Below are 26871 nucleotides of genomic sequence, written 5' to 3'. Positions count from 1 at the left end.
AGCAGCTGCCTCTTCCATGCATCCAGCACAGAAATGGAGTGGTAGCTGGTTGGGTGAGCATGACAGCTCATCTGGTGTGCATACATGGTGAGTGATGGTAAAGGGGCAGAACAACCCAGATACCTTTCTTGCTGGCCTGATGAACTTCTGTACTAGACAAAGCCCTTTGCTGCATGTCCAGCATAGAAATCAAGTGGGCTGATATCAGAGGCATGGATCACTCCATCTTTCCACCACCAGCCTGCTATGTGTCCTTTCTGGATATGCAGGACACAAAAGTTGCACCAGTCTTGCTTTTAACCACTCCCCTAAACATGCAGGGTGCTCAGCACAGGAATCATGTGGTCTGGCAGAAGAAGCACAGATCACTCTGTGCCCCTTTGTCGGTGCAATTTGTGCCCCTTTGTCAGTGTTTGTCGCCTGTAAAATATTTTACTTGCCTGCATTTTACTCACAAGCGGGTCTGGAAAAGGAAAAACACTGTGCTCTGTTCCTCCTCCACAAGCTTTGACTAAAAAGTATGTGAGTAAAGTTTTTGCTGGCTAGTAACTTTCTGAGACTATTTTACATGGTTGGTTTAAGCCCTAGTGTCTTCTGGAGATACCAAAAGAATCTGATGCAAGTGTTCAGAAAAAATCCCCAATAATACCAAAGATGTACCACTTAAGGTTTCAGGTAGAGATTGTTTGAATTCTGTACTACTAATCCCTGCGCACAAACATATTTTTGACATTCCAAATATAGGGGGCTTAAACAAATACAGAATATGAATGTCTTTTGTGTGTGTGTTTTTGAACTAGTATTGCATAACTTTAAGTCAGAACTATTTTTAATCTTGTTGGGCGTATATCTGAATATTTTATCCTGTTCTATCTTTCAGTTTATTTTGGATTTTGTAAATAAATTGACAACTGGTTTTCTTTACATTGTTATTTTTGCAGCTTATAAAAATGTTTTAGATCACATCTGTCTCTGTTGCTCTCTCTCTCTGCCTCTCTTTTAGAAGAAAAAAAGACTTGTTTTTCTTGCTCTCCATGCTTCTCCCATGTAGAGAGCCCCTAGATTTTGCCTCTGATTCTTTCATAAATCCCCCAGTGAAGGTGGAATCTATGTTACAATAGAGGTGGTTGTAAGGGCAGCTGACAGATGAAATGTTACAGTGGCACGTATTGTATCCTAAGCAGGGTTGTATATAGACCTCATGATGGGCTGGCTTAGGTATTTACTTAGAAGCATTTCTAGAGGGCAACCTCATTGGGCTAAAAAAGCGTGCCTGAACAAGGAGCCTGTTGTTTGTGCTTGGCTCCTCTCACTCACTGGGAGAAAAAAAACACACACAAATGCCTGGCAGTCAGAAAGCTATTCAGTAGGCAGAGAGATGTCTAGGAGGCCTCGGTCACTCATCAGATGCTGTAAAAGCCCTCACCCTGTTGTAATTCCTGGATAAAAGCAGCGCCAGATCAGCTGTCTCTTTTTTGCGGTGGAAATGCTAGAAAAGAGCTCTAAGTGGAGTTAGGTGGTTTAGAAGCTAGATATGAAAATCATCTGTCTCCCCACAAATAACAAAAGGAAAAGGAGAGAAAGAGACAAGTATTTTGAACTGGGATCTTGCCTCAGAAATCAAGCTATCATAATACTGCTGGTGCAAGTTGCTTGACTGCTGCTTAAGGTAAAGGTAAAGGTACCCCTGCCCGTACGGGCCAGTCTTTACAGACTCTGGGGTTGGTGCGCCCATCTCACTCAAGAGGCCGGGGGCCAGCGCTGTCCGCAGACACTTCCGGGTCACGTGGCCAGCGTGACAAAGCTGCATCTGGCGAGCCAGCGCAGCACACGGAAACGCCGTTTACCTTCCCGCTGGTAAGCGGTCCCTATTTATCTACTTGCACCCGGGGGTGCTTTCGAACTGCTAGGTTGGCAGGCGCTGGGACTGAACGACGGGAGCGCACCCCGCCGCGGGGATTCGAACCGCCGACCTTTCGATCGGCAAGCCCTAGGCGCTGAGGCTTTTACCTACAGCGCCACTGTTTGGGTGTGCTGCTGGATGCAGTGCTATTTCCTGATTTGCTGGCTTCTCTTGCACATGGTGTGCACCAAACTCATCAGTGTGTGCTTCCTCTGTCCACATTGCTCCTATGGTTCAGATTTGAATTTCCCACTCTGATGCTGCTGGCCTCAAGGAAGGCTTACTTTTCAGCCATGGGGATCCCAAAGGAAAATAAACCAGGACAGGGAAAATTTGGGGTCGATTTTCTATGCTGGAGTACCCAACATGGTGCCTGTGAGTCCCCTTCCCCAATTTTTAATGATTTTTTGTTTGTTGTGGTGAGGTGTTGCCCACATTTTCCTTTATTTCATTTGTTTTGGGGTATGTTGTATCCTACATCATCCATGTTCTTTCTGCCCTTGGTCCAAAGCAGAACTACCGTACCTCTTTCTATAAGTTTGCATTGTTCTTTCCATTTCTGGAAAGCCTTTTCCAGAGGACCCTTTCAGGTGCCCTGATGACCACACCTCTTTGTCTTTCTGCTTCTCAGATGAATGTAGTTACTAGAGGTTGTCTTCCACTAACTTTTATTCATAGTAGACCCATTGAAATTAATGGACATGCCTAAGTTAGGGCCATCAATTTGAATGTGGTTACTCTGAGTAGAATTTAGGAGAATACCACCCCTAGGGTGTCCCCCCCCCCCGCTTAATGGTGTGCTTTATGTTATTTTATATTATTTTTAATAAGTTTTGCTAGTTTTGCTTTGGAGATTTCTAATCATGGATAACCGTGGTTTTGTTTGTAAACCTCTTAACAAATGAGTAAATACATTACATTAAACAAAATGTGCACATAATGGTATCCGTATGCTGCAGACTATGATTGCTTTCAAATTTCATAGCTTTTTCTTTTTTTGGTGGGGGAGGGAGCACAGAAGCCATTGCAGAATTTGGCAACTATGACTTACTTTTGTGCATCACGATCCTAAGCATGTTTAATCAGAAGCAAGGACTGTTGATCTCAGTGTTATTTATTCCTTTGTAAGTGTGTTTAGGATTTCAGCCTTAATGTAGCAGTTAGGCACATGGCAGATTTTAACGGTAATATTTGTATGTGTGAAATGTCACACTCTATAGCCAAAACATCTGATACCCACTCAAGTGTCAGGAAACAGTCGCTAAAAGTACCAGTGGAAATCTTTGGAATTACTCCATGACAATTCCTGTGAATGACAGTCTCAGGCAGCCTCTGTAGCTGACATGGAAATGTGATGCAAGTTTGTGAATAGGACCTCCTATCCCAGCTCTGGAACATAATCTCTTTTACCTTAACAGCAAGCACTTCCATGACCTGCTGACATTATCCAGTATAATGCATCTTCTAAGACCGAAATTATAATCACATCTACACAAGCCATTAATTCAACGTTATTTCTAGTTACCTCGACAATTTTGGATATAATCCACAGATTTATGGACACCACTGAATAATAATGACCATCGAATGATGTGCATAGTTTGTGCATCTTTGACATATAATTGCTGCTTGAAATTGATTGATTGCCCTCCAGCCAATATGGGCCAGTGAAGGCCAAACCTTCAGGATTCAGAACGGATCAACAGTGCTAAGGTATTGGGATCAGGCTGCTGGATCATACATTACTCAGCCCTGCCCTATTTATATTGCAGCACTATGTATGAAGGTGGCACTACACAGGGACAAAGTGGTCTCTGCCTTCAATACAGAACTGCCATGGTATAGCTGCCCTGACACCTCTGCTATGTAGCCGCGAAGAATTAAACACCGTAGAATATGCGAAGAATTAAACACCGTAGAATATGCAAAGAGAACAAAGGGTAGGCAGACCCCAACAGCATCCTGACCAGAAGAAAGCTGAGCTGCCCATTTCACCAGCAGTTTTCTCTATAATAGCTCCTTAGGATGTCCTATGAATATTAGCATGCCCCTTACCTATTGGTATCTTGTAACCCTAATGAAACTTTTATTTATGGTGCATGAGTACACTTGGAATGCATGGCTACAATTTCAACAGTGAGCTTGCCTTTATCACAGCATACGAAAGAGATTTTTGGGGCGACAGAGCCTATTGCTCTCCACTGTTCCTGCCAATTGTGTTGGTTGCTGTCAGGGTGAATTAAGTCAGTTGGCAGCACCTATAGATGGCTGTGCAAGTCCAGGGAACGAGTGACGTGGTTGGTGAACATAATACAAACATTGCAGAAGCTTTCAGTTTGTGTTGAGTGTATAAAGAGATTTTCTTTCTTATGTTCACTCCAAACAAACATAACACTGTTATCCAAATTGGCTTCTGCCAATTGATTTAGCCCATGATAATGGCCTGAGTTGTCTCCTGAAAACATATGCAGGAGTTATTTAAAACAAATAAACATTGTTTATGCTGTGTTTATAAGACATGCTGTAAATTATTCTGTAAAGTTCTGATTAAGTTGCTTTGTGTGTGTGTGTTTCTTTGTTTACTGGAGCCCTAAGGTTTTCTTGCTGCTCTATTAAAAAAGATACCAAGTAGATATTGTTTGAAAACCCCCACTAGCAATATTTTAGAATGTAAGTCATTCTCTGTAACTCCAGTGGTTTTCACATCTATAGCTACTCCTAGGGTTCATGCCATATATTCTTTCGGTGTAATGTAAATGTGTGACATAGAAGGTTGGGCCCAAAGGTTCTTTTTCTCTGATGGATGGAGTCCATCTGTTGGAGAAAGACCCTTTCCATTTTTGGAAGGAAACCTTTGGATTCAGCCCAGAGCTCCCAGCATATTGATAATCGAAAGTACTGCAGAACTGCCAACTGTTCACTGATCTGCATGCCTTTTGCATGCCTAAATGGTACTCTTGAATATTGTGTTGGAAGAGATTTGAAGTTTAGCAGGCCTCACTCATGTTTTGGGCAGAAGTCTTCATGCACCCCTTCTCTCATTTTGTTCACTTGTTAGAAAAGGGCTCTGTGGTCATATTGATTCCGCATTAAGTTTATGTTTAATTCTAAACATGAAGTTTATGTTTTCTTCCAAATACTTGATTTTCATTCAACCTTTTAAGCAGCTGTACCCGACCAGTACAGTAGGAGGAGAAAGACATGTATGTAGAACAGCCATTTGCCTGTCTGGAAATGTTTGGGTATGTCCAAGCTAGTAGCACCCTAGGGAAATTGTGAAATGCTACCTTGGCTCATTAATTGAGGTTCCAAGATAAGATGTTCATTAGTGTCCTTTTCCTGGACTTGTCCAATCCAGATCCTTGTGTTCTTGTGATGTGGTCTCATCAGCTACAACTGTATCTGCTTGTAGCTATAATAAAGCAATACACTTTAGTTAGGAAATCACATTTTCCTCCTCTTTGCCTCTAATTTGCTTACCCTTCCAATAAGCCTTAGTGAGAAGGGAAGCTTCTGCCTTCCTTCTCTGGTACCAGTTGGCACAAGTATTGCCCAGAAGATACGATGTGAAAATTGCCAGTGATTGCAGTGGCAGGCAGCCTAGGCCAAGGTGGTTTGGCAGGGTTATACATCCAGTTGAGCTGGAAACCACTGGGCAGTAGTATGTGAATCTGATGGTGGTCCCTTTTCCTTTTAGCAAGCAAGCAGCTCCATTCGGGGGATTGTAGCACCAACTTCTTGATGCTGAATTTGTTTACTACTCTGTTAGTAGAGTAAAGAAAGCCAGCTGGTTTCAGCTGTCACTACATGCTAATTAATAGGTATGGACAGGCTATGCTGAGCTGTTGGCATATCATCTCTGGGAGCTTGCCTTTTTAGTGGTAGACCTCAAATAAAAAGTAATATGGGAAACCTTATAATGGCGGGGTTCAAGTTTGCATACTGCTTACATGACCTACTCTGTAAATGCGTACTCAGCAATATTCAGTTCTCTCTGTTTTCTACATTCCCTCTTTTTCCCGAACTGCTCTGCATTACGGGAGTAGTTTATGTCTTTGAAAAGATACCAAGATTTGGTATATTTCCCTGAACCACTGGATGGTGTTTTGTGGTTTCAAAGGCTTTAAAAAAAGAAAGAAAAATGAAGCCCACTCACGTTTGGTCAAAAATGTTTAATACCATTTCCACTTCCATTTTTCATCATTTTGAGTCATGCTAAGTTGCTGACCTGAAATCTCAACACGCAGAGCCAAAGTGAGGGGGAAAGCGGGTTTAGGACCAGCTTTGACCTTCAGATATTTTACACTACCAATCAAGTGCTTCCTGGTGCCAATACGAGTTGTGGTCTAAAACACCTGGGGGGCAACAGATTGGGTAAGGCTGGTTTAGTGCACCATATTGGCTTTGAAACAAACTTTTAATGTCCCACCCCTGTTCCTGATTTCACACAGTCTTGCTCCTTCCCCACCATGTTCTTCCTCCTTTTCCTTTTTCCAGATTCCTCATCACTGAAAGAGTGATAACCGGAGAGGTCATTTCTTGTGACCTTGCAGCTAGAGATGGCTAGAGCTCTGCAAAATAAAAGTTCTGTCTTGACACTCATCTTAAACAGGAATGATAGCTCTCATAGCTGGGCTCCTCAGCTTTGCTGATTGGTTGGCAATCTCAGCTATCAGAAATCTATGGAGGTCTCTGTGCATAGCTGCAACTGAAACTTTTATCACCACCACTGCAGGAGAAAGACTTTCATTTGGCTGTGCCAGTCCAACAAAGTATTTTATTTATGTGCTTCCAAGCCCTTAAAAATTCTTTTAGGGTACATCAGTAGGGAGTTAATAGAAACTTTGAAACAGGAAAAATGCCTGTGGGTTAAGCAGAAAACCCAGTTGACTGAGCTGAACAAAAATCTTGTACTGTTTTTGATAGGTCATTTGCCAAAGGGGGAGCTGAATGGATTGGTTTCCAGTCTTCCAATAGTATCTGCAATTTATTTTGCTCTGTGGAAAGGAGTTATCGGCTCCTTTTGGGGGCTAAGTAGAAATATCATTCAGTGATGCGATATTAAAGAAACCGCAGATAATTTTAATCATTAATTTAATCATTAATCAATACTGTTGTATGTAAGCAACTGTTTCTATGAAGCTGTTGATTTGAGAGAGACAGACAGACAGGCAGACAGACAGACAGACAAAATGTGTAATATACTGTATATTCCATTTCAAAGATTAATTTAGCTCAATGTTTTGGAAGATTATATACTGAAAAAGCCTGTGTCTCTGCCCTGACTTCACTATACCAACAACAGAGATGAAATAGAGAGATTCTTAATCTTTCCCAAACACTCTTCAAGAGAAGCAATTTAAAAAAATGTCACTTTCTTAAGAGACTAAAATGTCTTAAGCACAAACGTGCTGCTCTACCTCGTTTGTGCTAAATGGGATTATAGGATTTAATTCTGTGAGAAATTTTACATGTTGATGGAGGCAACTTTTCACATCTCTTTTAGGTGGGAAAAGGGGATGGAATGTGATATCCTCATTAAATTCGTATCAGATCTTTTGTTCTCCTAACCTGGATTTTTCTTGTGCTTTTGAAGGAATGAGGGGTAGTGGGTCAGGTGTATAAATCCCTAAGACTGGGCTTTAGGAGAGAAGTGTATATTTTCAATTTGTGATCCATAGCTACACAACAAGTATTGTTGCTGGAAATACCTGCTGGCACTTGAGAAGTTTATTCTCTTCGTGATGCTATAAAAGTTGCTCTTGCATTGATAACACCCTCTATCATATAATCTGTATGTAAAATTAAATGTGCTATAAGTGTATGCCAAATTATTTCTTTCTTTCTGCTTATAAAGTTTGCTGTCAAACTTTGTTCACCATGGATATTTGTTTATTGGTGGTAGGGAATGGAAATTGAAGGCAATTGTAGGGCAGTTAGGAGCCCTGACAAAATGTTGGTGGCAGTGACACAAATTAGAAAGGACTTTGATACAGGGTTTTATATTTTTAGAAATACTTCTTTCCTTTCTCTCTCTTAAAGAAATGTTAGACTGTACATGGTAGTTTACTACTAGGCAAAGCTTGAATAAGATGTTCGTCTATTTTTGTTCTCAATTATTCCCTTTTGCTATTTTTGTCTTGATAAAATTGACATTGTTGGTGAGGTGTTAATTTCCTCTCCCACAATCTTCATATAATCCCTGAATAGAAGCTTATTACTGGCAGAGATTTATTCTGGGCAAACATAATTTGCCTCTTCCTGTATTATTATAGGAATGGAATGCAGTACAGGATTTTAATTCAGTTTTCTGCCAACTTTATTTTGGATTCTTCTGAGTCTGTGGGGCCATTATCAGCCCCAGAGCCCCAGTATAGCAAAGGGTTTTTTTGTTCCCCCCCCCCCCCCATATTTGTAAGTAGGCTCCTATATGTGTATCACTTGTTGGATTAGGCATAAATCAGATGTGCCTGCTGATTGAGTCTGGTTTAGGACATATAGACTTTACTGCGCTGTTCATGGGTTGTGAACAGCTAAGTGGTTACCCATGTTATAGGTTGTACCATGCAGGATGTGAAACCACAGGAGGGGAAGTACATGTAACCTCTGCATGGCAGGGGCTGAAATAGCAGCTGTAGTTTCTTTCCTTCCCTGACATGTGTCAACTGCCATCATTACCCCATTCTCCCACCTCCAATTCAGAGTAGGAGAAGTGCCCTTACTCTCAATTGACTTCATCTGCCCACGGTGCAGTCACATGATGCTACGTATAATGATTTTTAAAAAACCCTGGAAGTATGGCTGGGGAGCAGGGACTCTTATTTCATTGAGATGCTCACAGTCTCAGGGTTATGCGATAATTATACCACGATAGGGTCTCATAGTAATTGATATTGCTTGCACATATACTGCCAGCTGACGCATTAATAATGTTAAATACATCTGAAAAAGGGAATAAAGAGAGAGAATAATTTAAAGAGGAACCAACAGTGAGTCTCCTAAAAGCACCTAGAGTACTGATTTTATTTGAAATACCTTTTTAAAAAGGTACGGTGGGAAAAACTAACGTGATTATCTTGAGAGACTGAGTTCCACACTGTGAGGTCCTGTTTGCTCACTGACTTAGGGCAAAATCCCAGGACAGCCGGTAGTTTCTGAATATCTGCTCTTCCCACTGTTGTTCAAATGCAGGACATATTTTGGTTTTGGTTTTCTAAATGAACTTTTCAAAGAATAATCTGAGAAAGAGAAGACAGGTTGATGACTCTGAGGAAGTTCTTCTTTTTGTCGTGAGAACCTTGTGTCTTACTGTTGAATAAGCAGAAGCTACTTCCTCAACAATGGACTATTGTTTTTTTTAGGAAGGCAGTACTAATCAGACTCAGTTCATTGTTTTTCACTGATTCAGATATGTGGAATTTTCATGGCCTAAGAGCTAAATTATTTGATGGTTATGTTTCTTCTAGGGCCCAACTGAGGCCCATAGAACAGAACCACAGAACTCTCATCCTAACACCAGTGCCACTACAGCTTATTTGGACAGGACTAGGTCAAGGATTTGTTCTGCCAGTGTGCCCATGTCGCCCCAGCCTCCCCCTGCTTTGCCCCATTCCAGTAAACTGCACCAGTGCCAGTATCAAGAGGGTGGTTTTACAGCTCTGCCCCACCACGTAGACCACTAGAACCCTTAGCTTATGCTTGGTGGAAATGTTTTGCAAATTCTATGTGCAGCTGAATGGGCAAGCTGGTTTTAAATAAATCCCGCTTGCCAGTTGATTGGCTGCAGTAAAAGCTTTCAGTATATTTCTGGCTGTGTATGCTTGTCCCTCATGAAGAATGCATGTTCCTGTCTAGAAACACTGCAAACAAATATACAATATTATTTATTAAAAAATTGTGTTAAAAATTCCTAATCCACCTGTTCATACATAAGCATGAGTCAACTGAGAGACACAAACCAACTTTTTCTTCGTTTTACAAATCCTCCTCACTTCATAACGTTAAAAGCATATTTGCTTCCCCCTAGTGAGTCGCAGTTTACAAACTTGGTGTGCAGGAATGTGAAACTTTCCATATTCAAAATTAGAAACATCAAGGATTGTCAGAAATCCCATTCCTTCTGTGGTGTAGGTCATGCTAACCTTACTATCCAAGATTACCTGTATGGGATTTAGGCTCTGACTTGATTTAGCTTACTCAAACTTTCTCAGGTGGTTGGTATATTTTATTGCAGTTGTAATTTAAAGAAAGTACATTGTTGCAAAGGTATTGCACATAAGTACAACAAGCTTTGCCCAACAGATATGAGCTAAATTACATGGCCATTCCTAGTCAAAGTCTTGTTCACATATGCCCTCTCCAAAATATTAGGCATAGTTGCATCTGTGCACTGCATACAGAGTGTGCTTTAATTAAGCAGAAGATGTCGATGGAACTCATTTGGTTTTTGTGTTTGAGCTTTGCCAAAATGTCACTGCCTTTTCAATGGTATAAGCTGACACCTACACAATAGCAAGCTATAGAGTAATTGGAGTGAACTATACTATGACTTATTACTACCAAAGTCTCAACAGATTTTTGCTCTTATTTCCTGGCGATGGCTCTAGCTTCCAGTAGCTGCTCAGTGCTCTCTATGTTTTTGTTCAGTATATTTTTGTTACCTTGCTTTACCTGTGTCCTCCTGTCCCAGACCTTCTGCTCCCTATAATATATTTGAAATGATTTTCTATATGTCCCATCAATGGCTGAAGCATGAGCGGTCAGGATAAGCGAGAGAGGGCCTTCTTCATTGTTGCACCCTGATTGTGGAATATATCACCCTATGTAACCTGTCACTTTTTTAAAAAAAACACCAACTGGTTAAAATTTCCTAATTCTGGCAAACATTTGTCTCACTTAGCTGATGATGGTGATGATTGGTGGGAGACCCTCACATTGGAAATGTTTTTCAGTGCTTCCATTTTTATGTTGTTGCTTTTATTTCTTTTATGGACTTGTTTTGTTTTAAATTGTTGCAAGGGATGCAAATGTATTGGAAGGGCAAGGTATAACATTTCAAAACACACACACACACACACACACACACACACACACAAAAAAAAACACACACACACTTGGATTCTGTTAGCTGGAAAGATTCTTCAGGAAACTTTGGATAGAAGACTCTATAAAACTGTCCGAGCTGCAGCGTATCTAGATTGTGAGCTCTTTAAAATGGGGAGGTAAGCTGTGTTTTGGTTTCTCTACCCCTGGCACACTGAAATCCTGATTTAAATTGTGTCCTCTCAGTGGTGAAGGAATAAATAATTTAATGCTGTGAGGTGAAGCAGTACATGAAAATTTTAAGTGGATAAGTTGTCAAATTGAACACACAATTAGAAGTGCAGTTGATGACAGAACTACTTCTTTTTTTTAAAAAAAAAAAAACCTGCTCTGTTCTGTGTGGATTTTTAAAAAAATAAATAGGAGCTTTATTCTGTCAAATCCTCACATTGGTGCCCTGCTTGGACACTTTTCCTTTGCTGGTTTTTCTTTCTTTCCTTCCCCCCACCTCTCTTCCCCCTCCCTTGTGCACTCTCTCTCGCTCTCTCTCTCTTTTTTGGCCAGGATTTTAACATATATCACAGGCTGGTAGGCTAAGAGCCTGGGACTTCCCCTCACCACACTTGGAGCCTTTGATCTTTTGCTTTGGAGGTAACATCAAAAGGATGGCTGAGAAAGACAGCCAGGCTGTGAAGTTCAACATTCAAGTTAATAGCTTGACTGAAGGTTGTGCTGCATTGCTGGAGCTGGAGTAAACATGGGCAATTCAGCAACATTTCCCTGGAAACTGACCCAAATGTTGTGTATTAAAAAAAAGGAGAGAGCTTAATTTGCATTAGGATGAATGACAGCTTTTCCCCTCTTTTTTAAAAAATGAAACTTCTACAGTCATGAGCACTATGCAATAAAGAACTCAAATGATTCATGTGGTATTGCAGGCATGGCATTTAGTGATCATAGCAACCTGCCTTGTCTAGATACTGCGCTTCACAACCAGGCCCTCCTATTTACATGGATTGGTTGTCAGTTTTGATATTTTCCCTGCCTCATCAATATGATCATAGTAGTGGAAAGTAGTCAGATGCAGAATGTACAAGCCAAAAGACTTTCTGCGTGAATCCAGGCTGCATCTTGACCAAACACTATAAAATAATATGCACAGGATCTAGCCTCACTTTCAGAATTCTAAAAATTCCCTTCATTTTTTATTTTATTTTTAAAAGTGTGTTTCTAGACCTCATGTATATGAACAAGGGGGACAAAGAAGGGGAAATATTGGAGGATGTGACTGAGAAGCCAATAGGATAATCTCCAAAGGGATTCCAATGTTAGGCAGGCTTCCTGCCTTCTGCTTTTATACTGCTGCCAAGTATCTCATTGTCTTTCCTCTTTAAGTGACATAATGCCATTGGGATAGACAATTGGTGGGATTTTTTGGTAGACCAAATACAGAAACATGGAAGCGTTTGTAGCTCAGTGGTAAAGCACATACTTTGTATTTAGAAGGTCCCAGAAAAATGGATCAGGCAGCAGGTGATGTGAAAGGCCTCTTCCAATCCAAGTAGACAACAGTGGACTAGAAGCCCAAATCTAACAGAATGCATACTGTTAATCATCTGTTTCAATAAAGAATAAGATTTTGGGAATTTGCCCTGTATAATAGATATCACCACCACCACCACCACCACTTATCTACGTTGTTTTGTTGTTGTTGTTGTTGTTGTTGTTGTTGTTGTTGTTGTTATTACTATTTACAGCAAACTCACACAATGGATGCATTTGCACTTGGCTTGTCTGTGAGCTGTTTATGGATTTGCACACAGTGGAAAGCTATGGTTAACAGCTGAATTCTGGATTGTTCAGCCACTCGCTTACTCGGTAGAGGAAGGTAGAGAACCAAGCCAGAATGCGGAGGGAACATTTTCACCACTGTGCACTACAGATTCCCTTGCATTGGCTTGAGCCACCACGCATCATCTCAGGAAGATGGTTCAGTAGATTAGCTGCTATTGGATCATTGCATATTCTTTAGTAAAGCCTGACACAACATTTGTGTGAGTGGTAAGCTTCTTATGTGCAGGACAGCGGATTACACTGCCAGGACCTTGCATTCAAAGGTCTTTTAAGTCGAAAGGTCCCTAAGGTGACTGCCTTTGCCACACATGCAAATGTTTGAGTGAAGTATCCTTATTCAAATAGTGTGTGATGCAGTAATATTTTGTGTGTGTGTGTGTGTGTGTGTGTGTGTGTGTGTGTGTGTGATATGCATGTTCATAGACACAGTGCGAACTAGAGGCTGTTATATTTTTCTGTTGCACAGCTAGAGACTAGAATAGAGTTTTCTATTTGAGGAGTTAGTATCTATTATGAAATGAGGCAGAGTAATTAAATTATCTTAGTTTGCAGCTACACATATGCAAGTTATTTTATCTTCTAAAGGATAGGTGGATAATAATTCCTCTCTGTATTTCTCCTAACCAATTGTACCCCCTGCTTGAACCTTGAAAACTTACTGTGGACTCTCATAAAATATAAGATTATAACATGTTATAAGATTGGAGCCTTTGCTTTACTGGCTGTTCAGTAAATACATTGGTGTCTCCTGGATATGCCCTGAGGCGCTGAAACCTGAGGCCTGCCCACATCTTGAGTTCTACTTTCCCGCTTGCAAAGTGCCTCTGGCTAGTGGAGCTGTCGATTTCTCCCACCCCCTTCCCTTCCCTCCTAATAAAAAGATTTTTTTGTTGCTTAAATAAAAAAAAAAAGGTTGAACAGCTGTAATGAAATTCAACAGTTTCTCCAGTTTCAAATCATGTTAAAGCTTGACATTTTTCATTGACAAAAGGTTTTAAACCTTGGATATTTGATTTAATGTGTGTGTCTATTTTAAGTGTGACACACACACACACACACACACAGCGCGCTCATGCACAAAGTATCAAAATTCAAGAGGCACAAATATGGATGCAGAGAGTGGGAGCTTCCAGATGTGCATATCTCCTGCTGTTTGCTATAAGATGCAAATTGACAGAGGACGATATGGTTGGACAATGTTCTCGAAACTACCAACCTGAATTTGACGAAACTGCGGGAGGCAGGAGTGCCTGGCATGCTCTGGTCCATGGGGTCATGAAGAGTTGGACACAACTAAACAACAATAACAAATTGATTGGCCAACACATATATCCTCTTTACTTTGTGATTCAGGAAGATTTCTACTGTTGCTATCAAGTAAGCCCAGAAGAGTAAAGTCATGAAAGGCAGATTTTAATAGGTCACCCCTTTTCTCCTTTGCACAGTTAAAGGAAAAGATAGTCAAATGCCCACAGGTGTAGGAGAGTTGGTAGATGCATAGGTGAGTGATGAAGCAGGGGAATAAATTTACTTCTAGCACTTACTGCAGTAGATTTACCTAGTGGCAACTGGAAGGAAATGGATTGTTGCTAAATTATATGCATTGTAATAGTATTTGATGAGGAGTGAAGAAGAAACAGTAAAGAAGTGGGGAGGAGTCTATCAAATGGCAATTACAGATTTTTTTAAAGGCAAGGGTAGCTTAGAGAAGACAGTTTGTGGGACTTTGTTATTATACTTCCACATATAGGAAGTAGAACGATGGAAAGGGCAACAAAAATATAACAGGCTTGTAGTAGGTGAATCTCTGAGAGTTTTAGAAGGTGTCATAAGGTGAGAAGAAGGTTGTTGTGAAACTGAAGGATGTAGAGCTTTTAAAATAAAGACTAGTGCTCTGGAAGCGTAGCAGGGATTTCAAAAGATGGCCACCATAAGCCTAACTCAGGCGTTACTTGTATATATGGTGTTATTATGATTATTTTTGAACACATGAAAGCTCTTGGATCAGGCCAGTGGTCCATCTAGTCCAGCATCCTGTGGCCAGCCTCTGTGTGGTTAGAGCCTCTGCTACCCTTTCTCTTCAGACAGCTGCAGGCCATGGTTGTTTGAGGGAAGAGACAAAATGTTGCTAAAAGTTCAGTCCCCACAGTCGTGCCCTACAAGTGAGTGATATGCCTCAGTAGGGCTGCAGTTATCAAGGGAGGAGAGAGGTTTTGTGAATTTTCTAAAGAGAAGCCACAGATGCAGGAATGGTTAGTTAAGAAAATGATTCAGTATCATGCGAAAGAACAAGGCATATTCTAGGGATTTAACTCGCAGAGATGAAATACCAAATCTTGGAGTTGTTGGACAGAAAGAAACTGGTATGGCTTGGGTGGGAGGGGAAAGGAAGAAGAAAAGTGTTCATAAATGTGTGGCTCAGATATGTAGGGAGATGGTATAAGCCCAACCATAGCAGAGAAATGTGGGCTGTAGGTACATGAGGATTATAGTTTTGTATGGTTTTGCTGAATCGTAGCTACTTAGAATGTTATACAATGCTGGCTAAAGAATGACCTCTGTATCGAAGGCACCTCACTTTGAATCACTACCATGCTACCAACTCACTAGCTTGACTTAGGCCCGCTTCTGTTTTCATCTCAGCCTCAGTTTGCCATTGCAACATGGAGGTGGTAATCCTGATTGACTTTACTCTGCAAGAATTACAATGAGTTAATGTCTGAGAAATGTATAGGATACTCTTAAGGCTCAGTACTATTTCTGTTACCCAATAGATGTAGGTCTTAATAGGACTTACAGTGGGATTACACTGTAAAAGCACTATCATGCATTTATTTTTGCTAATATTTTACTAATTATTTAAGCTTTATCTATATTTTGTGTTTTCTAACATCACAAATAGAAGCACAGTCATACCTTGGTTCTCGAACGCCTTGGTACTCGCATGTTTTGGCTCCCGAATGCCGCAAACATGGAAGTAAGTGTTCCGGTTTGCAAACGTTTTTGCAAAGCGGCTTCCAATTGGCTGCAGGAAGCTCCTGCAGCCGATCAGAAGCCATGTCTTGGTTTACGAACCGTTTCGGGAGTTGAACGGATTAAGTTCAAGAACCAAGGGACGACTGGACTATCTATCATCGTGGGTTCCTCCCATGGCCCTATGTTTTGATATGAGTGTCATGATGATTGAGACAGACTCTAGATGTGCTGTGGCTCTCTACTTGTGTTGATGAGATGAGGTGTCTATTTGGGATATGAGCAGCTTTTGAACAGTAATGCATTTATTGGCATTGTGCATTCTTTTTAGCGGTTCTGCTGAGAAGTATTTTGGCCACTGTTAATGCTCTTTAACCAAATGATTGACAATGTGCAAGTATCTACAAAATTTAATATCTCACTTTGGAGTGCTGTTTATTTTGTTTCACATGTATGTTCTTTACTGGCTTGTTGCTGCCGACTGCATAGTTGACTGTACTGCAAATATAGCTGAATCCTTCTTGTTTTCACCTTTATGTGGTGGAGTTATTTTAAGTAAAGCTGCTTTAAAAATAAACAGGTATATTCCTATTTTATTTGTGTGCGTGCGTGCCTGTTTGCACTCGTGCACTTGCATAACGACAAAATGTGAACACTGGCCTGTCATATTTCCTACTCCTGAAAACCGCAATCCTTTAAATAAAAATCAATATCAAAAGTAACCTTGTGGGTGACGCCTGTTATTTACAGCTGATCTATGCTTAGGAACAAGTGTATCCTTTCAGGTTATTTAAAGGTTTTCAAAGTCCACGGGCCCCTTATATTCCCTCTTTGCTGTAGCCTAAGGGCTGAGAGTGGTGTTTGGCCCATAGTTGACTATTGTGGGTTAGTGGAGTGGGTGGGAGTGGCTTAGTGGTTGAGATGCCTGTGGTGCTGTTTTGTCTACTGGGGGGAAATGTGGTCAGAGGTTCTCAGTCAGTGTGCTAGGCATTCTTCAGCCTGGAAATGAGAGAGGAGGCATTCACATTGCTTCCTACCTCTCCTTGTCCCCCCCACACCCTGCAAGAATCCCTCTCATCCACTACCACAAATATTTGGCACAGGGAAGAAATGTCAGCAGGAAGTGAAACACGAAGGAGGCCAAATTATGTCCTTTAAAGCTCCACCTTCTGTGTTTTGCTTATTACATCTTCTTGGGAGGAGGCTTATGTGAGTTTTAAGCCTGGAAAGCGCCACTCATTAATATTAAAATGTTCGTGTTTACTGCTTATTTACTGGCCTCTTGTCTTGCGTAATATTTTGATTTCGATAAAATGAAAACAAATCAATACAAGCCTCATTAATCATTAATGTTTTACATGGTGAAGCTGCTTTGCCGGTTTAGATAACTGTATGCATTAAACTCATTCCTGCATGTTCCGTTCCCGGAAGTTCAAAAAGACTGTTATTGCTGGTGTGATTTTTTTTTTTTTTTTTTTTGCACCAAACGCCAGTAACGGTTTCCACTAATCTTTTTTATGTATTTTAAAAAACTGTTGGCCACCTTTTCAACAAAACAACAGTTCTATCGGCTAAACTGGCATTAGGGATTTAAACCAAAGTACCTCAGCCAAGGGACACGGGTGGCGCTGTGGGTTAAACCACAGAGCCTAGGCCTTGCCGATCAAAAGGTCGGCGGTTCGAATCCCCGACGGGGTGAGCTCCCGTTGCTCAGTCCCTGCTCCTGCCAACCTAGCAGTTCGAAAACACGTTCGCAAACAGCGTTTCCGTGCACTGCTCTGGTTCACCAGAAGCGGCTTAGTCATGCTGGCCATGTGACCCAGAAGCTGTATGTCAGCTCCTTTGGCCAATAAAGCGAGATGAGCGCCGCAACCCCAGAGTCGGTCACGACTGGACCTAATGGTCAGGGGTCCTTTTACCTTTACTTTACCTCAGCCAAATAAAGCCCAAGATCTGCTACATCCTATATCACTCAGCCTGGAAGATGTGGCCTCACTCTTGCACTCTTAATTTATTACATCCAATAATTTCAGTGAGTTTGCTCTAACTTAGTTGGAGTCAATCCTCTGTCAAGAACAAGCAGTGTGCCAATATAAAAATTCTTTCTGGTTTTTAGAATTTCTATAGAAATTCACTTAGGTAGAGGAAGAAAAGCAACAACTTTCACCGTTTCCTATACAAAAAGAGGTTCCTCCTTTCCTGCCTATTGCTCAAACTATATTAAAAAGTGTGTTGATTGAAATGCTGACCTTTTGAGGGGATAGCCTATATTTCTCCAGCAAACCCAAAGGGTTTGTTTTCCCAAACATCATTTCCACAATTCTTTTAATCCCCCCCACCCCGGGGTTCACTTTGAATGGTTTGTTCCTTCACATCTGAACATTTCGTGAAATAATTTGGGCTGGTAGGGAGGCTGTGGGCCTGCGCTGAGTGACTTGGATTAGACATTTGTAGTGTCCTATCAAATCACAAGTGTGTGGAGATAGTTAACCATTGTGTGAGGATTTCGGCCTTGCATCTTTTACTTTTCTAATGGACAATTGAGACATTCAAGCTTATGGGTTGAAAGGAAAATGGGTGCAAGTGGTTTTGCTGGCCTCCCAGGCTAATGCTGTAGAAGAAGCAAATAGAGAAAAGGATTATTGATAGGGGAAACAACTGGTCTTGAATCCTGGGAGGGAATGTTTATTTCTCTGCTCTCTAGGAGGGATTTGGAGAGAGCTGTAATCCTGGGTTAGGAGTAATTTGTTACAGCAAGATGATACTTGAGTGGCAGAAGGTTTCTGGCTGAGGCAGCAAGATTTTTTTATTATTATTATTGTTCAGGGGAGTAGCTGGTCTCTTCCGAAGGTCAGCCTGACATAAATCCCCCACCCTGAAAATTTTGTTTCACAACTGACAAAATTAACCAAGAGGACAGTTGACCTTTTTGCATCATCCTAGGGCATCTGTGCACACACATCCTCCCTCTTCCCTCCCTTCCCCCCAAAAATGGTTTCGACGAAAAGAATGTGCAGAAGAATGAGAGCACAGTGAAAAGTTTAAGTTTTCTGCTGGGACTTTAAAAGCATTCCCACCTTCTCCTGTGAGACCAGAATGTTTCTGTTTTTAATATTAGCTCAGCAACTTTCAATTTTTTTTCTGTTTTACTGAGATGACATTTTCTGTATTAAAGCATCCTGCTTGTTTTTCTATTTCCCCACTGACCCTAGGGAAGAGAGAATTTTGCAAGTCTCTGGGTTTTTGGTTTTGGGGGGTTTTTTGGTGAGAGAGAGGCAGTAATCTTTGGAGCCAAATGTTTTGAAGTAACCCCTTGTTACAGTGAAGGCCCATTCACAGGAAAAGCCACAAAGGACGTGACAGAAAATTCAGTTTGAAATTTTATGGGTTTACTTAAGAGCATATTTAGCAATTCATTCCTTTTTTTGTCATGTTCAACATTAGGAGAAAACTGGATTACTCATGTTTAAAATGACCCCTATAGTTGTCATAGTAGTATGCTAGAGGTAGTAGTACCTGGAAGTTAAGAAAAGAAAATGAAGTAAGCATAAAAGTACATCTGTATCATTAAGCAGACTAGTGTTACTGATAGCAAAATTGATATGGGGAAAATAATAGTCCAAGGAATTGTAATTAAAAACATGGAGGCTGATGCTGTAGTGGGCATTTTCAAGGGCGACTAAGTGGATGAGAGGAGTTGCTTTAAGTCTTTTAAAACACCTAAAGATGTCCCCAAACCAGTTTTACTCTAGCTGGGCTCCAAAACTGTCATTAAGCATAGCTACAGGAAAAAAAATTATGTGAGGAATCAAAGGCAAATCTGGGGGAGTGCAGCTGGTGAGCTTGCACCCAGTGCAGAGCTTCTGGGGTGCTGCAGGGGGCGCCACAACAATGACCTCTAGTGGAAGGCAAGAGGCAGGGCGCACATGCCAGATTTTTGCATTGCACAGGATGCTGCTGAAATTTGAGGTGCCCAGGTCCACAAGTAGTGGGATTAATGCAAGGAGAAACAGGGAGGATGGGAAAGTTAATAATAAACCATTTTTCTCTCCACCAATTCACCACCACAGTCACTACTCCACCACCATCATAGTCATGTTATCTCCATAAAAGTGTGTTGGAACATGAGTATGTCAAGTTAACAGCATTATTGTTAGCTTCCATATTTGTGGTTTACACAGGGAGGGAGGAGCAGAACTGCACGCTCCAGCCCCTTCCTGACATTTTCATGGGTGCTGCAGACCATCAGAAAGGAAATTTCATGTATGTACACCCATAAGCGTACCCCTGTAGTCAGGAACCTTCCATGTTCTAGATTCCTGATCAGCTAGAGGGCATGTGTGCATATAACTTAATGTATGTAGGCTTTGTTTCCCAGTGCTTTAGTAAGGACTTGGAGATTGTGAGGTCAGTAGACATGCTGCTATAAGGGGAAGATGTGCACCCAGTGATGAATACCACATGCATGCAGAGATGCCAATGAATAATCCTAATGTGTAGCTGTTCCTTGAGAGTGGCACCACATAGTCATTTCATATTTAAAAGTGGCTTAGAAAATATGGCTTCGTTGGGACCACTCTCCTTACATATTGGGTTATTTGCTGACTGTGAAATCTGAGTGTTGAGCTCTCTCAGAAATTGTTATTTTGTTGTTGTCGTTGTCAGGCAGGCCACCTTGAATAAAATATTGGGGCACAGGTAAGTCCCGCTTGCATAATCAATCACAAAACATGGCGCATGAACACCATTTGAATGGCAATGCCTGTCTACTGGAGGGGGGAGCCCCCTCAATTATTTTATTGGGGGCAGGGGCAAAGGGACCTCAGTCTCAAGGAGTTTTAGTGTTACAGGCACATTACTATTTGAAGCTGGATCTCATTCGGTTGGAGCCAAAGCTGTTGCCCTTTCCCTCCTGATAATACTTCCCTGAACTCCTGAAAAGGTGTTCTGGAGGGCCAGGAAGCCTTTGGAGTGAAGTAGGAGGCTACTATTGAAATGGGAGGTAGCAGAAATAGGTCAGGGGCAGATGAAGTAGTGTGTGAAGCTGGGACAGTCAGGATACAATGGCATGGTCCCTTTCCCACACAGCAGAGCTCAGCCTACTGCTTTATTTTCTGGGGAACTAGGTTCAATGAAGTAGACTTTGAGATGACGATAATACAAGTAAGCAGAAGTCTTCAGGTGGCTCTCATTGAAGCCTCCTCCATGGCAGTGAAGACACAATACTACATTGCACCAGCAGAGTTTTTCCAGCTGGTACTGGACTTCCACTCTCAGAGGGCAGCTGTAGCATGCTTGCTAAGCTGTTTGGGGAGAAAGCTGTTTTTATCCACCTTGACTTTAGCTGTGCTAGTTCAGCATTTTAGTCCGCGGTTGTGCCCAGAGCACTGTCTAATATTGGGGCTATGAAATGAATTTACGTTATTTCAGCCCAAAGACCCGGACCTGGTGGTGGTTATTCAACCCTCACCATTATGTGCTTATTGCATCTAGCAGATGTGATTAATCTTACAAGAGGAGTGGGCCCATCTGTCTTGAAAGAAGTTGTTGTGAGGCCACTATTAAATAAGCCCTCTTTGGTCCAAGGACTGCAGTACTGCAGAGTTGGAATGGATCAAAAAGGTCACCTACTCCAACCTGCTGCAATGCAGGACATTTTTTTGCTCAGTGTGGGTCTCAAACTCATAACTCTGTGATTCTACTGGATGATTGCAAGTAAGGTGCTTGTTTGTATGAACGGCCGCTGTGTGACTCCTAGTGCTCTTGAATGAAACTGATTGCCTGGATCTGTTTCAGTCTAAGTGTGGGCATGGTTTGGCACAGAAATTGCCTTGGCTGTCCTAATGGATGACTTGGTCTGGATAATGTGCCAGGGGATTCTGAGCCTGCTATTTCTTCTGCATCTTTCAGCAGCTTTTGATAAATACCATTGACCATAATATCCTTGTGGATAGGTTGTTGGGAATTGGGGGGTGTTCCCTTTCTGACTGAATGGTTGATTCTGAAAGATGTTCTTCATGAAAGCTGTCTCTTAGTAGATGATCAGCTGCTTGCTTCGTCAGATGTAACTTCAAATCATTCTTCAAGGGCAGCACCCTGTATAAAGAACTACAGTAGCTGATCCATGAGTTTACCAGAAGTGTTAATGATGGTTGATAGAGTGACATAGTCCAGAAAAAGTCATAGCAAGTGAACCTGCTAAGCACAATAAAAGACACTCTTCATAGAATATTTATAGTATTAGAGCAGGAACAAGTGGGCTGTTCAATCTGGCATCTAAATTGTTGTTTCAGAATGCGCTATCTGCTACTGTATGATTTTTTTGGTTCCTCTTCCAGTTATGAACCTATCTGTTGACCACATTTTTGTGAATGAAGCGGACATTCTAAACTTTAAAAAATAAATGCATTGCATTCACTTGGAAAATCTTGGTTGTATTTAAGGATTATGACAGAAAAACATGTTTAGATCTGTCGGTAGTGGATTGGTAATCTACCAGTGGTTTACAGTAGCTTTCCAAGTGGATGATTTAGCTGTACATTCAGTACACATTGTGGAGAATGTAGTGCAAATCATTGAAAGGCGATTGATTTCGGGGTTAGGTGGTGAGATAGATTAGTGGCAATGAACAAATTCTTTGTTGGTGGATCTCTATAATATAGTGTTGGGAGCCTCTGAATAAGCTTAGCAACTGCTCTATATTTCCATTCTCATCTCTGTTCCATAGGATTAATATAGTGATGACTGCAGATTATTGGGTGGAATAGACATTTCATTAATCTGTGTTCAGTGTGTTTGTGTTTTTCCTTGGTAATGTCTTGTTCCCCCAAGACTGGGCCTAGCTGTGGGAAAACTTTCCAATGGCAAATATTATCTTCTAGAACTAGATTCTTCCATCTATTGAACTAAGTGAGTTTTTAGTATATTATGTCAAGAAAATACCTCTTAACATCAAAAACAAAAGGAGTAAGGACGTAAGGAAAGTGGTGCTATAAATATCTTAGGTCTTGGTTTTTCTGATACTGTATCATAATTTTCCTGACAGTCACGAGGTAGAGCATAGTGGCAGGATTTTCAGTATGCAATTTTGTTTTTTTGTAAATTTATTTTATTTTATTTTCTTCTTTCAACAATAAGTAATAATTCCACAAATAACATCAAAAACAAGTCCCCCCCTTTCCCCATATGTACATTTATCCTTTCAACACTATATCTTGTGAGATTCTTAAAATCTTGCGTCTTCCCTTCATTTCCACTTCTGGTTCCTTATATATACCAAATTCTTCTGCATTTCCATATCTACGCTTAACCCATTATTATATCCTTAATTATCCAAATTTCTGATAATTCCAAGTATTTAGTTGACTAAACGCTTGAGTTTGCAACTTCGAACAGGACTTGTGTTTGCCCTCCCCTTTTCCCCAAGTCTGCTGTTCCTAGTCTCCCTGAAAAGGATTTTGCTCCACTTAGCTGTATTGCCATTACCAGATATTTTCTCTAGAAGTGCTTTAGCTTTCTGCCTTGGGCTGTGCCTCATTTCAAATGTCAGTGTAGCAATAAGATGGTTGATAACATCTGCTTTCTTGCAGGACCCAAGATACATTTCCTCCTCCCTCTCCACTTTTTAAAAAGCCCTATCCTTTGCCATTTGAGGTGTTTGCTTTCCCCCTTGTGATGACAATTTAACAGCCTTTCAGGAGTGTGTTGTGTTTCTCCTCACCCACCCCCTGTGCACAGATTCTAGCCAGCCACACATTATAATATTTTGCACAGACAGTAGGAGCCTTAAAAGATTTGGAGTTCTCTCTTCCTCTCTCTCAAAAACAGAAGAAGCAATAATGATCTATTGCTAGATCATCCTTTTAAATCAATATTGAACTTCTGGCCAGTATATCTATATTAATATTTCAGCTTTAAAATGGGACATCAGAACCTATATACATTCCCCCCCTGTTTTTAATATTACACCAGTTTGTTGGAACATAATATTTCCTGTCAAATAGAAGTAAGGCTGGAAAAGACAAGAAATTACACAATTTTTATAGAACAGAGTATTTGGATTCTCTCTTTACTGTATGATATAGACACAAAGTTGGGATCCTGTGAAGGAAATATCTCACTCCCTCCTCCCTTCACCTTCTCCTTTTGCAGACGCTTGCAAGTTGAAGGGACTCCTGGCTCACATTTGTATTTGAGTCTGAAAGAATAGCATTTCCTGCTGTTTCATGTAGGAGGAAGGAAAGGATTTACCACTCTCTAGTAATGGGACAACCCCCCCCCCCAAAAAAACTCTAAAAAACAAACAAAACACTATTAAAGAGAGAAAGAGAGAGAGAGAGACCCCTCTGATTAGTTGCATAATTCTGCAATAGTAAACCCGAGAAGGCAATTACGCATTCTCCTTCTAATATATGCTGTGTAAGTGCTGTGATGTAACCCTTCCTCTGCCAAAAGAACCATCCCTTCTTTAGTTTCCAAACTAATACCTTAAAGCATTGTGTGTGGATGGTGGGGCAATTACTTGGCAGTTCATTCCATTGTGCAAGAGTTGCTGTGGGCTGGATTGCTGCTACATAATTCCATAGCAGTGCTTTCTCTTTCTCACTCTCTCACCATCTGGATTGAGTTAGCTCACTCGGCAGTAGGACTGAGTCTCATTTCCTCCAACCAGTAATGTTATATAGGCAGTGATCCTGCCCTGCCCTAACATAATTGAAAATTATGTGTATTGTAGACTCGCAGCGCTGAAATGTAGACTCGTAAAAATCTGGGGCTCAGGTAGCCTGTGGAGATTGGATTTGGCACACAATGAAGCTTTTATGTAAAATAAGAATTATAAGCCACCACATTAATATTGTATTATGGCCATGACAATTCCTGGGCTGAGAGACTTTGAGGCAAGCTTGAAGCTGTTGAACGAAACAAACGTATTCTTTTATCAATAGAGCTGGATCTTTTTATTAGGGATGAGCTAAAACCAGGGGGTAGGGATTGAGGGATTCACAAATTTATTCGCTCATAAAATGCACCCCCTTTCATCAAGTTTTTGGGTCTCTCTCTCTCTCTCTCTCTGCAGGTGGTAGGTATACTGCAAAGAAAAGGTGGTCCCTCACACACATTCAGGTGACTAGTGGCCCCTGTGCCTGTCATTCAGGCAGTGGTGGTGATACAATTCCATTGAAAGTGTGTTTGAAGTCCCTGTTGGCTGCAGCTTTGACACCATTTTTGTGTATGTTCAGTATAGTCCCCTTCTTACAAGCAGTAGATATTTTCACATAACCAATCAGATTTAGCTGTGTGATTACTCCACTGAGGGCAGAGCTAACACAGAAAGAGAACAGAGCCTTTCCTCTGAACTGGGTTTGTTGTTAGCTGAAACCTATTGACTATACGGTGTTGGTGTTATTTGGAAGAACATAGGTTGCAAAGCAGGTACAACAGTTTCTCGTGATGGGAATACAAGCAGCAGTGAAGTGGTATGTAAAAAGGTGAGCTTCAGTGGGTCTTTTGGGCCTGTGATAGTGTCTTTACAAAAAAAAAAGGCTTTCTGGAGAATATTGCTGGAGAATCATTTTAGCAAGCAGCATAGTTTTTTTAAATTTTGATGAAGACAGCTTTTTCAGGTCTTCTTTGTGTTTGCGTTCCATAGTAACCTTCACTTGGAGGTTACTTCATTGATTGCTGTACAGTACTCTAGTCTTTGATTGAGTTCGTTTACCCCATGGTTTATGTATCAGCATAATATCTGTTGCTAGTAATACCATCCTTATTGCTAATAACACGCATTGATTTTTTAAGGCATAGTTCTACATATTTTGAGATCACACCTTTTAATGTCAGAATAGTATTGGTAGAGATTTTCACACTTTGAGACTTTCAGGATTTCCTCTTAAACAGAAACATTCTTCAGGTCCTTAAGCTTTTAAAGATAAGTTTGGAAGCGTGTAACCAAAGCTTAGTGAAATCTCAGTAGCAAGTTTTCCAGTGATTTGAGATGTGGGCTTCAGTTTGCTACATAGATAATCCCTCCAATGAGCAAACTCAAAATAAATTTAGCAGAAGAAGCTAAAATCTTTTCCAAATTTGATCAAATTTTTAAATATTTAATCTGGTTTGAGTCTTGTAGCAGAATCTGAATTATCTTTTGGTACAGTGATTTGATTCCCACCCCAGCACAGTCCCCCTACTGACATCTCCCTACCAGCACACTCTCTCTACTTATTTCCAAAGACTGACTACAAAAGAAGAAAAATGGCACCTTTTAGAAAGGTTTTTTTTTAATTGGTATTTAATATTTGGGAGGGAGTGGGGGAATCCTAGCAAAAAAAGACTGCAGTTAAAATGTATAAGGAAGAGTGTGAGATCCCTTTTGGTTGCTGCAATTATGTTTAGAATCTGATATGATTAGATAGTCTCCAAACTGCAAGTGAGGGAACTGGGCCTCTATTTTTGATAATAGTTTTTGGCTACGACTCCCAATAAATATATATTGCATTGAGCAGCATTGTTAAATTACAGTGGTACCTCCGGTTACGTACTTAATTCGTTCTGGAGATCCGTTCTTAACCTGAAACTGTCCTTAACCCGAAGCATCACTTTAGCTAATGGGGCCTCCCGCTGCTGCCGCACCACCACCGCACGATTTCTGTTCTCATCCTGAAGCAAAGTTCTTAACCTGAGGTACTATTTCTGAGTTAGCAGAGTCTGTAACCTGAAGCATCTGTAACCTGAAACGTATGTTGTAACCCGAGGTACCACTGTACTTGTTCTTAAACAAAAGGTTAGCCTCTGTGTAGTAACAAAATGTTTTGCACTCCTTAAACCAGCATTAAACCTGATGCTTGTGGTAACCTAAGCAAGGATTTTAACAGCCATTCTTGTCAGAGCTTAAACACATGATCAGCAGTTATTCATTATGTAATAGTTGCTGGGCTATACCACTTCTGCAGTGACTGCTGCCAATAGGAAGGAAGGCCTACATATGAAAATCTAGCAACTGGAGAACAGAGTCCAGACTATCATTATCCTGCTAGTGCTAAGTATTTGTGTGTGAGGTGGTTCTCTCTCTCCCCCCCCACCCCCGTTCTCCCAGTAAAGGT

At 41.0% G+C, this 26871-nt stretch overlaps 1 protein-coding gene across 38 annotated transcripts in view; it reads left to right on the top strand.

Annotated features, from left to right (window-relative positions):
- The window catches only part of TCF7L2 (transcription factor 7 like 2), a 203631-nt gene that overhangs the window by 47420 nt on the left and 129340 nt on the right, over positions 1 to 26871 (top strand). The window contains exon 1 of one of the 38 annotated variants that reach the window (XM_081863046.1): positions 20254 to 20470. The exons of the other annotated variants lie outside the window; for them this stretch is intronic. The gene's annotated coding sequence lies outside the window, so the exon portion shown is untranslated. Of the gene's footprint in view, positions 1 to 20253; positions 20471 to 26871 lie in introns of those variants that run through there. 38 annotated transcript variants of the gene reach the window in all.

This window comes from Podarcis erhardii, assembly GCF_964252035.2.
Source record: "Podarcis erhardii genome assembly, chromosome: 5".
Taxonomy (NCBI): Eukaryota; Metazoa; Chordata; class Lepidosauria; order Squamata; family Lacertidae; genus Podarcis; species Podarcis erhardii.
This window is presented reverse-complemented; position numbering and strand designations above follow the sequence as displayed.